Source organism: Cetorhinus maximus, chromosome 23, assembly GCF_964194155.1.
Source record: "Cetorhinus maximus chromosome 23, sCetMax3.hap1.1, whole genome shotgun sequence".
Classification (NCBI taxonomy): Eukaryota; Metazoa; Chordata; class Chondrichthyes; order Lamniformes; family Cetorhinidae; genus Cetorhinus; species Cetorhinus maximus.
The window spans coordinates 42,287,194-42,298,503 of record NC_135901.1 but is presented as its reverse complement, the minus strand read 5'-3'; the positions used below and the strand labels follow the sequence as shown (position 1 = coordinate 42,298,503).

Sequence of the window (11,310 nt, the reverse complement as noted above, 5' to 3'; positions counted from 1 at the left end):
CCAGGCCGCCGAATCCTGACCACTAGACCACCAGGGAATCTACAGTAGCAGTTTTCAATTCTGCTTATCTACACTGCTTTTGCCTATTGTTTTTCAGTTCCGATCTCCTTCACCAAAAAACTGCCTGTTTAGGTTCAAGATAAATGACTTCTTCAGCCAATTAAAACAACGGTTGCTGTGAGCTCGAACATGAAATTGACAGTGAAGTTAAATAGTCCCACAAGCTGCTCATATGTACCTTTCAATTTCCAAAACCCTCCACCCTATTCGCTGTTGGTCCAATGGAAGCGCCGATTCCCAGTCACTGGACATCAGGGAAACTACCAATAAGGCTTGACATTTGGATTATGGAGGCAATTTATGACATTTTCTTTTTCATTACTGATCTCCTTCACCAGAGACAACTTTCTCCGACCAAATGGTCTGTTTAGGTTGAACACAAATGACTTCTTCACCAATGAGATGAACCATTGCTGTTAGCTGGAACATGAAATCGATACTTTCCTCCTTTATGACAGTTCTTAAAGCCTCCCCCTTTGACCGAGCTTTTAGTCATCTGACCGAATATGAGGCACAGTGTTATACTTTGTTATATAATGCTCTTGGGGAACGCCTTATGACGTTTCATTAGGTTAAAGGCGCTTTATAAATATAAACTGTTGTTGTTGTAGGATAATTGGAGAAAGGTTCAGTCTTTTATCTTTTTAATTTTAAAATCTTGCTGCTTGAAATAAAAAAACACCAACTAATCACTGCGGCTCCTGTGAAACTTACAAGACTGTCATTCATCACTGAAAGCAACTGACACACATCTAATTCAAAACACTTTCATGTTGCATCTCATTCTGCTTCTGTCCCTGTCTCGCCTCCAGCTTCCTCTACCCGTCCAGCTCCCAGGTTAATTAGCTGCTTCGTGCAGTCACAGTCAGTTCATGGGAATGTGTAAAACTCGTGGGTAAAGAGACAACCGAATCTTATCTTCCTGGTTCTCCCAGATACTGATTACAGGAATGTGCACAGTGCCGATTATCCACAGTCACTCCCCTCCCAGTTGTTCAGCTTTGAAACTGATTTTCGCACTGGGTTTCAATGTGAAGAAAGCAGAGCTGTGATAGGCTTATATTGTCCAGCAGATATACTGCAGGAAGGTACATGATAGGCTGATGGTAACAGTGCTCTTTGGATGCGGTGTTCTCCAGGGAAGGATTGGCAGCATTAATGTGTCGCTCAATTAGTCTCGTGACAAATCTCGTGCTGGAAATGACAAGAAAACTCGCTGAATTTGCTCCGTGTTTTGGTTTCAAAAGAGACGAATACAAGGTAAGAAAGAATATCTCGCTGGTGTGGGTTATAAAATGGCAGAATGACCCATGCTGTTGGGAAACATAAAATTATAGAAAGTTACAGCATAAAGAGGCCATTCGGCCGGGCGCGCTGCTTTCAAAGAGCAGTAGTAATTGGTTGATCCATCAGGAGTGATATTTGTGCCAGTGCAAACAGTAGGCAGCAAAATTCGCACTTGTCCCACCCATATTTTGCCTCACACCAACAATTCTATAGTCAGTGCTCCTCTCCTCTTCCTTCATTCCGTCACTCCACTTGAACCAAGTGTGATGTTTTCCAGCTCTTGAGGTGAAACTTGAACTCTCACTCCTCAGATTCTGGTGGAGCTTTTAAACCGATCCAGTCAATGAGTGATCAATTCCCGTTCCGAAAAACTCAATAACTCGGACATTCCCTGACCGGGAATCAAACCCGGGCCGTGGCGGTGAGAGCGCCGAATCCTGACCACTAGACCACTAGGGAAGCTGTGCTAAAGTTTTTCGATTTGGCTTAACTACGCTGCTTTTGCCTATTGTTTTTCAGTTCAGATCTCTTTCACCACTAAACTGCCTGTTTCGGTTCAACACAAACGACTTCGTCAGCCAATGAAAACAACGGTTGCTGTGAGCTGGAACATGAAATTGACAGTGAGGTGAAATAGCCCCACAAGCTGCTCATGTGTAACTTTCAATTTCCAAAACCCTCCACCCTATTCGCTGTTGGTCCAATGGAAGCGCCGATTCCGGGTCACTGGACATCAGGAAAACTGCCAATAAGGCTTGACATTTGGATTATGGAGGCAACTTTTGACATTTTTTTTCATTCCGGATCTCTTTCATCAGACAACTTTCTCCAACTAAATGGTCTGTGTCGGATGAACACAAGTGACTTCTTCACCAATGAGAAGAAACATTGCTATTAGCTGGAACATGAAATCGACACTTTCCTCGTTTAAGACAGTTCTTAAAGCCTCCCCCTTTGACCGAACTTTTAGTTATCTAGCCGAATATGAGGCTCGGTGTCACACTTTGTTATATAATGGTCCTGGGGAACGCCTTGTGACGTTTCATTAGGTTAAAGGCGCTTTATAAATATAATTTGTTGTTGTTGTAGGATAAATATAGAAAGGGCCATTTATCTGTTTTATCTTTCACGCTGATGCTTTTCTCACCGAGATTGTAACATGAATTCGCACAACTAATGTGAATCAAGTTTGCGACGTTAAAAACGTTTTCACCCCCTCAGGGCACTGAATCACATTGACAATCACAGAGGAACAGACACACAGGGATATACACTGAAAGTGACAGAGGCCTAAGGGGAGACACAGGCCCAGAAAGCAAGGATGTCACGAACTTGGCTCAGTGTTTGTTCCATTTCCGAAAGCAAATTCCCTGAATGCTGACAAATGAATGGAAATCAGAAAATACGGACATATTTGGATGGGTTTCCTTCTAATTAGCTGATAAATAATTTGGTTAAAATCAAAACTGGTGAAAATTTTAGTCAGCAGGATTCCAACACTTGTGTTCATATTTACAACAAACGTTAATCATCGAACTTTCGCTCACACTGAAATAAACAAGCTTGGATAATGCTCTTGCCAGGTTTCAAACCGCAGCTCCATCATATGTGATGCGAATATGACCCCACTCGCCTCTATCAACCCTGCGCTGTAAAGATCCCAATGGAGCTGTCTGTTAAACGGTGTCGTCATGCAGCAGCACTTTGGGTCTTTATGTGTAGGCGAACATTTTGGGTCCATTGACCACAATGTCATTAGTTTTAAGTTAATTATGGATAAGGATAGGTCTGGTCCTCGAGTTGAGATTCCAAATTGGAGAAAGGCCAATTGTGTGGAAATGAGAAAGGATCTAGGAAGAGTGGATTGGGATAAGTTGTTTTCTGGCAAGGATGTGTTCAGTAAGTGGAAGGCATTCAAAGGCGAAATTTTGAGATTACAGAGTTTGCATGTTCCTGTCAGGATTAAAGGCAAAGTTAACAGGCATAGGAAACCTTGGTTTTCAAGGGATATTGGCGATCTAGTTAAGAAGAAGAGAGAGGTGTATAGCAGGTATAGGCAACAAGGAGCAAATGAGGTACTTGTAGAGTATAGGAAATGTAAGAAAATACTAAAAAAGGAAATCAGGAAGGCAAAAAGAAGACATGAGGTTGCTTTGGCAGATAATGTGAAGGTAAACCCGAAGGGTTTCTACAAGTATATTAAGAGTAAAAGGATATTTTGGGACACAATTGGTCCCCTTGAAGATCAGAGTGGTCATCTATGTGTGGAGCCTCACGAGATGGGGGAGATCTTAACCAGTTTTTTTTGCATCAGTATTTACTCCGTAAACTGGCATAGTGTATAAGGAAGGAAGGGAAACAAGCAATAGTGTCATGGAACATATAGAGATTAAAGAGGAGGAGGTGCTTGCTGCCTTACAGCGAATAAAGGTAGATAAATCCCCCGGGCCTGACATGATATTCCCTCGGACCTTGAGGGAGACTAGCGTAGAAATTGCAGGGGCCCTGGCAGAAATATTTAAAATGTCCTTAGCCACGGGTGAGGTGCTGGAGGATTGGAGGGTAGCTCATGTTGTTCCGTTGCTCCAAAAGTAAACCAGGTAATTACATGCCAGTGAGCCTGACGTCAGTAGTAGGTAAATTATTGGAAGGTGTTCTGAGAGATCGGATATATAATTATTTGGACAGCCAAGGGCTGATTAAGGATAGTCAGCATGGCTTTGTGCGTGGTAGGTCGTGTTTAACGAACCTTGTAGAGTTTTTCGAGGAGGTTACCAAGAAAGTAGATGAAGGAAAGGCTGTGGATGTTGTCTACATGGACTTTAGTAAGGCCTTTGACAAGGCCCCACATGGGAGGTTAATTCAGAAGGTTCAGACACTTGGTATCCAAGGAGAGGTTGTAAACTGGATTCGAAATTGGCTATGTGGGAGAAGACAGAGAGTGGTAGTGGATGATTGCTTCTCAGACTGGAGGTCTGTGACTAGTGGTGTGCCTCAGGGATCTGTGCTGGGACCATTGTTGTTTGTTGTCTATATCAATGATTTGGATGATAATGTGGTAAAATGGATCAGCAAGTTTGCTGATGACACTTAGATTGGAGGCGTTATGGACAGCGAGGAAGGCTTTCAAAGCTTGCAGAGAGATCGGGACCAACTGGAAAAATGGGCCAGAAAATGGCAGATGGAATTTAATCCGGAAAAGTGTGAGGCGTTGCATTTTGGAAAGACAGACCAAGGTAGGACATACACAGTAAATGGTACGGTGCTGAGGAGTGCGGAGGAACAAAGGGATCTGGGAGTTCAGATATATAATTCCCTGAAAGTGGCGTCACAGGTAGACAGGGTTGTAAAGAAAGCTTTTGGCATACTGGCCTTCATAAATCAAAGTATTGAGAATAGGAGTTGGGATGTTATGGTGAGGTTGTATAAGACATTGGTGAGGCCAACTTTGGAGTATTGTGTGCAGTTCTGGTCTCCTAACTGCAGGAAGGATATCAGTAAGATTGAGAGAGTGCAGAGAAGATTTACTAGGATGTTGCCGGGTCTTCAGGAGTTGAGTTACAGGGAAAGATTAAACAGGTTATGACTTTATTCCTTGGAGCATAGAAGAATGAGGGGAGATTTGATAGAAGTTTACAAAAGTATGAGGGGTATAGACAGAGTAAATGCGAGTAGGCTCTTTCCACTTAGATTAGGAGAGATAAACACGAGAGGACATGGCTTTATGGTGAAAGGGGAAAGGTTTAGGGGGAACATTAGGGGGAACTTCTTCACTCAGAGAGTGGTGAGAATGTGGAACGAGCTACCATCTGACCTGGTAAATGCGGGCTCACTCTTAAGTTTTAAGAATAAATTGGATAGATACATGGATGGGAGAGGTCTGGAGGGTTATGGACAAGGTGCAGGTCAATTGGACTAGCGGAATAATATTTCGGCACAGACTAGAAGTGCCGAATGGCCTGTTTTCTCTGCTGCAGTGTTCTATGGTTCTATGGTTCTATGGAATTCGGCTGTTCTCATTAGGAATTCTGGAGACAGACTGATCAACAATGTCATCATCAAATGGCACAGCGCAGTAAGAGGACCTTCCACCCATGTCAGTTTTGCACAAAAAGCTTTATAATTAATGACAATTTTCTTCTCTTTCTCCTTAGCGCTGTTTTTTTTTCGCTTTCAAGCCATTGCTCAATTCCTGTTTGGAAAATCGGTGTTAAGAAAACCAATATTGAAAGCTTCAGCTGGTTCCTCACCTGAGCAAATACGTCAGACTTGCTCCAGGGACTGACGTATGCAGTGCTTTACTTTGGTCAGAAGTTCAAGGCAATATAATTTGCAGGTAAACCTGGATCTTTTTTTTATTCATTCACGTGATGTGGGCTTCGCTGTCTGGGCCAGCATTTATTGTCCATCCTTAATTGCCCTTGGGAAGGTGGTCTGCCTTCTTGAACCACTGCAGTTCCTGTTGTGTAGGTACTTCCACTGTGCTATTAGGAAGGGAGTTCCAGGATTTTGACCCAGTGACAGTGAAGGAACGCCGATATATTTCCAAGTCAGGATGGTGAGTGAATTGAAGGGGAACTTCCAGGTGATGATCTTCCTATCTATCTGCTGCCCGTGTCCTTCAAGCTGGTAATGGTCGTGGGTTTGGAAGCTACTGTCTTGGAAGACTTGGTGAATTCCTGCAGTGCATCTTGTAGAGGGTACACACTGCTGCTACTGTGCATCGGTGGTGAAGGGAGTGAATGTGGATGTGGTGCCAGTGAAGTGGACTGCTTTGCCCTGGATGGTGTCCAGCTTCTTCAGTGTTGCAGGGGCTGCACTCATCTAAGCAAGTGGGGAATATTCCATCACACTCCTAACTTGTGCCTTGTAGATGGTAGACAGGCTTTGGGGAGCCAGGAGGTGAGTTACACGTTGCACGATTCCTAACCTCTGACCTGCGCTTGTAGCCACAGTGTTTATATGGCTAGTCCAGTTCAGTTCCTGGTCAATGGGAACCCCCAGGATGTTGATAGTGGAGGATTCAGTGATGGTAATGGCATTGAACATCAAGAGGCGATGGTTGGATTCTCTCGTGTTGAAGATGGTCATTGCCTGACACTTGTGGGGTGCGAATGTTACTTGCCACTTGTCAGCCGAAGCCTGGATATTGTCTGCGTCTTGCTGCATTTGGACATGGACTGCTTCAGTATCTGAGGAAACGGGTATGGTGCTCAACATTGTGCAATCATCAGCTAACTTCGCCACTTCTGACCTTATGATGGATGGAAGTTCATTGCTGAAGATGATAGGGCCGAGGACACTACTCTAAGGAACTCCTGCAGTGATGTCCTGGAGCTAAGATGACTGACCTCCAACAACCACAACCATCTTCCATCTTCCTTTGTGCTAGGTATGACGCCAACAAGCGGAGAGTTTACCCCTGATTCCCATTGACTCCAGTTGTGTTCGGGCACCTTGATACCACACTCGATCTAATGCTGACTTGATGTCACCTCATCTCGGGATTCAGCTCTGTTGTTTGTATTTGAACCAAGGCTGTAATGAGGTCAGGAGCTGAGTGGTCCTGGCGGAACCCAAGCTGGGCATCAGTGAGCAGGTTATTGCGAAGTCTGTGCCATTTGATAGCACTATTGATGACACCTTCCATTACTGTACTGATGATGGAGAGTAGTCGGACGGGGCAGTAATTGGCCGGGTTGGATCATTCTCACTCTTTCTTTCCCAGTTTTGTCGGGAGAACGAGGAGAGACAGTGTAAATTGCAGGGTTCCGGGGAAAAGATCAGGTAATGGCAGTGACAGGACGGGCAGAAAGGCCGCTTTCTCCGCTGTAAACATTGCATGATTTCATACAAATAAAAGTAGTTGGGGACCAGCTTCTGTAGTCGTGGCCGAGTGGTTAAGGCGATGGATTAGAAATCCATTGGGGTTACCCCGCGCAGGTTCGAATCCTGCCGACGACGTTTCTCGTTATTTTGGATTTTCTCGGCGCACAGACAGAGCTAATTATCGTTTGAATCGAGGGAAAGCGATCCAAACACACCCGTGTTCTCTTGTTTCCGTTCATTTGTCAGCCTTCTGCAAATCTCCAGTTGGAAATGGAAAACAAAAGGGAGCCAATTTGGTGATGATTTCACTGTGGCATTTGTCTCTCCTTAGGTATCTGTCACTCCCGGTGTTTTCCTGTCTGTGTTCCTCTGTGTGGGTCAATGTGGTTCAGTTCCCTGAGGAGGTGAACATATTTTTATGAGCAGAAACTGTATTCACATTAATGGTGCAAGTTCACATTACAATGTTACAGTGAAAAATATCAGGTTGAAAGAGACAAGAGTAGTTTGTCTCTTTCTATGTATGGACTACAACAACAACTTATATTTATAAAGCTCCTTTTTCCTAATGAAACGTCACAAGGCGTTCCCCAGGAGCATTTTATCACAAAGTATGACGCTGAGTCACGTAATCGGTCAGGTGACTAAAAGCTCGGTCAAAGGGGATGGCTTTAAGAACTGTCTTAAAGGAGGAAAGTATCGATTTCATGTTCCAGCGAACAGCAATGGTTCTTCTCATTGGCTGAAGAGGACACTTGTTTTCCACCGACATAGACCATTTGGTCAAAGAAACTTGTCTTTGGTGAAGTTTGTAAAAGTAAACTCCACTACAGTTTGGCGGCCTATAAACAACTTCCGCCAATGTTTGCTGCTTCTTGCAGTTTCTTAGCTCCACCCAAACTGATTCTACATGTTGATCCCTCAATCTAAGATCCTCTCTCACTAATGTACCGATCTCGTTCCTTATTGACAGCGCGACCCCCCCTCGTTTTCCTTTTTGCCCATTCTTCCTAAATGACGAATATCATTCAGATCAACCAATCACACTGCTCTTTGGAAGCAGCACACAGGGCCGAATGGCCTCTTTCTTTGCTGTAACTTTCTGTCATTTTATGTTTCCTAACACCACGGTTAAGATTAACTTTCTTATCTTCCATGTGATGCTTTGAATTCAAGACAATGGGCAAATTCAGCAAGTTTTCTTTTTCGAGCACAGAATTTGGAACTGGACTCGTTGAATCACATTTAAATGGTCTCAATCGTAAGATGCAGCTCACTGAGTCCAAACAGGCACCAGGAGCATCAGCCTGTAATGTACATTCTTGCTGTACATCTTCTGAGCTATAAGCTGATCACAGCTCCACTTTCTGCACATTGAAAGACAGTGTGAAAATAAGCACAATTTCAAATCTTAACAACGCACATATTTGTGATTTTCTGTGCGTGTTCAGTTTCCCATTTTGACCACCCAAACATTATCCATGTTAGTTCTCTGACTTCATATCAGCAAAAAAAAAGCAGTTAACAGGACATTTCTCTCTTTATTTTGAGTGGAGACTGTTCAGCAACTAAACTTCTGGATGTTACAAAGTGGAGGATGATTGAAGTTTTCACATGATCTTATTAAGCAGCTGAGAATGCTCGACGGTCCGAATGGCCAATTCCTGAACATTATTTTTTATATCATAATTCAGTGTCAATGTTTGTGTCTAATCTGAATGTGGTAGTGAGGCCGAGCGAGATCAGCCGCTGGTTCAGGTTTCGATCACTCTGGTGATTTGGGCTTTACTCCCACCGCTGCCAAACTTTCTGGTACTTTGTTATTTGAGACGCTTCCAAAAGATTCTCTGTGCGGTGAAGGAGCAGCTGATCTGTGCAGTATTGTATTTCAGTTGGAAGAATGAGGAGAGACAGTGTAAATCCCAGGGTGACTGGGAAAAGTTGGGGCAATGGCACGGACTGGAAGACCTTCTTTCACTGGTACTCCCTGTATTCATTCTATTATGTTAAACAAACAACATGTAGCCTTTACCCAGTTGTCCTGGCCGAGTGGTTGAGGCGTTTTTCCACGTGGTTCCAATCCTGCCAACTGCCCTTCTTCTCATTCCTGATTGACACAAACTGTCTGCAGATTAAATTATCAGTCAAATGAAAAAGAAAACCACCCAAACACCCCCGTGTTTCTGACTTCAGTTCATCTGCAAACATTCACTAGCAGTCTGAAATTGAACAATAATTGGCCAATTTGGTGACATCCATGCTTTCTGGGTGTTTGTCTCTCCTTCGGCCTCTGTCACTCTCATTGTATGTGTCGGTGTGTGTTCCTCTGTCTGTGTCAACGCGGTTCAGTTCCCCAAGGAGATGGACACATATTCACCAACACAACCCTGATTAACATTGGTTGTGCAACTTCATATTAAAATGTCAAAGAGGAAAAATATCAGGATGAACGATGCAATTGGAGTTTGCATTGTTTGGAAGGAGGTGCAGCGAAGAAGTGGAAGATGTGAATGATGTTATTGATTGAGAGGAATGCATTACAACCTTGTGGATTTTGAGGGTCGATTACCTTCCACAGTTTGAAATTCAGAACAAGCTGAGGCTCCAGGAGGAAACAACATTGTTCTCCCTGAATTTTCACATAGGAAATAACGCGCGTGCATGCCCGGCTAGGTTGTGACAAAGACAGGGCAGGCAGAAGGTCCCCTTTGTCTGCTGTAACCATTCTATGACTTCATATAAATAACACAGGCTTACTGTCAAGCTCTGTAGTCGTGGCCGAGTGGTTAAGGCGATGGACTTGAATTCCATTGGGGTTACCCCGCGCAGGTTCAAATGCTGCCGACGACGTTTTCCATTATTTCTGATTTTAACCATTGTAAATGGAATCGACATTTTCACAACACCTGCAGTAGCAAAGAGTGACCAGTGGGTGGCAGTGGAACCGTGATTGCTCACATCACATGAAGCAGACGCGGTCTCAATTATTACTGCATTTGGCACTGTCTCTGTTCATATTAACTTAGACGCCGTTTCTGTTTCTATTACACTAGGACATGTCTCTGATCATATTAGAGAAGGTCATCTCTCAGTTGTTTCTGTAATTGGTTCAATCTCAGTTGCTAATGGACTGGACTATGGCCATAATACAGTTGGCACTATCTCAGTCATGACTGCACTGAAGCAGGTCTCGACCAAAGTTACAATAAGCCATGCCCCAGTTGGCACTGCACTAGAGCTTGTCTCTGGTTGTAGAAAACTAGAACATGTTTTTATTTGCATTTCACAAGACTCTGTGTCACCTATTACTCCAGTAGAACCTGCCACGTGTCTATCAAACTGGACCCCGTCTCAGGTAATGCTGCACCAATACATGCTTCCATTCATATCACACAATTCCCTGTTTCTGTTGTTATTGTCCTAAACCATTGCTCTCTTATTGCTGTACTAGTGTATGACTCTGTTTTTATTAATCTCGTACCTTTGCCGGTATTTAATTCACCAGACACTGCGTCAGTTGATGTTAAAAAGAGCACTAAATTATGTGAAGCTGCACTAGACCGTGTATCAGTTTTCTTAAACTGGATCCGGTCAGTGTTATTGCTACACCAGGCTGGTTCGTATTACACAAGATCCTGTCTCAATTATTACTGCACTCGGCACTGTCTCACTTGTGTTTCGCTAGGTCGCGGCGCTGCTTATAACACACTCAGTCATGTCTGCACTTATATTCCTCTAGACCGTATTTCAGAACAATTTACACTACACTCTGTATCAGCCTGTATTACACTCGAGCTTGTCTGTCTTTTTAATTAAAATAGATCCTGTCTTTGCAGAGACTTTGTCTTTGTACCTCTGTCTCTGCTTCTATTCCACTCTCCCTTTCCCTGCTTTTACTCCACGAGATCATGTTTGTTACTCTTACACTGGTGGCAGCCTCCGATATTACGGCCTTAGACTCTCTCTGTGAAGCAATTACTCTGTGCCCTTTGCCTGTAATAACTGCCCTATTTCAATTGACGTTGATCCAGGCCCTGTATCGGTAACTATTGCACTAGACCCATCTCCGCTATTACAGCAGTAGACCTTGTCTATGTTAATATAGCACTCGTCCCCGCCCCTGTTATTCGTGCA

General features: G+C 43.7%; 2 non-coding genes across 2 annotated transcripts; both read left to right on the top strand.

Moving 5' to 3' along the window:
• Positions 1-7,229: 7,229 nt before the first annotated feature.
• On the top strand, positions 7,230-7,311 carry trnas-aga (transfer RNA serine (anticodon AGA)). The gene has a single exon. It is a non-coding gene; the product is annotated as a tRNA-Ser (tRNA).
• Positions 7,312-9,944: 2,633 nt separating this feature from the next.
• Positions 9,945-10,026, top strand: trnas-uga (transfer RNA serine (anticodon UGA)). Its single transcript has one exon. It is a non-coding gene; the product is annotated as a tRNA-Ser (tRNA).
• Positions 10,027-11,310: the final 1,284 nt, after the last annotated feature.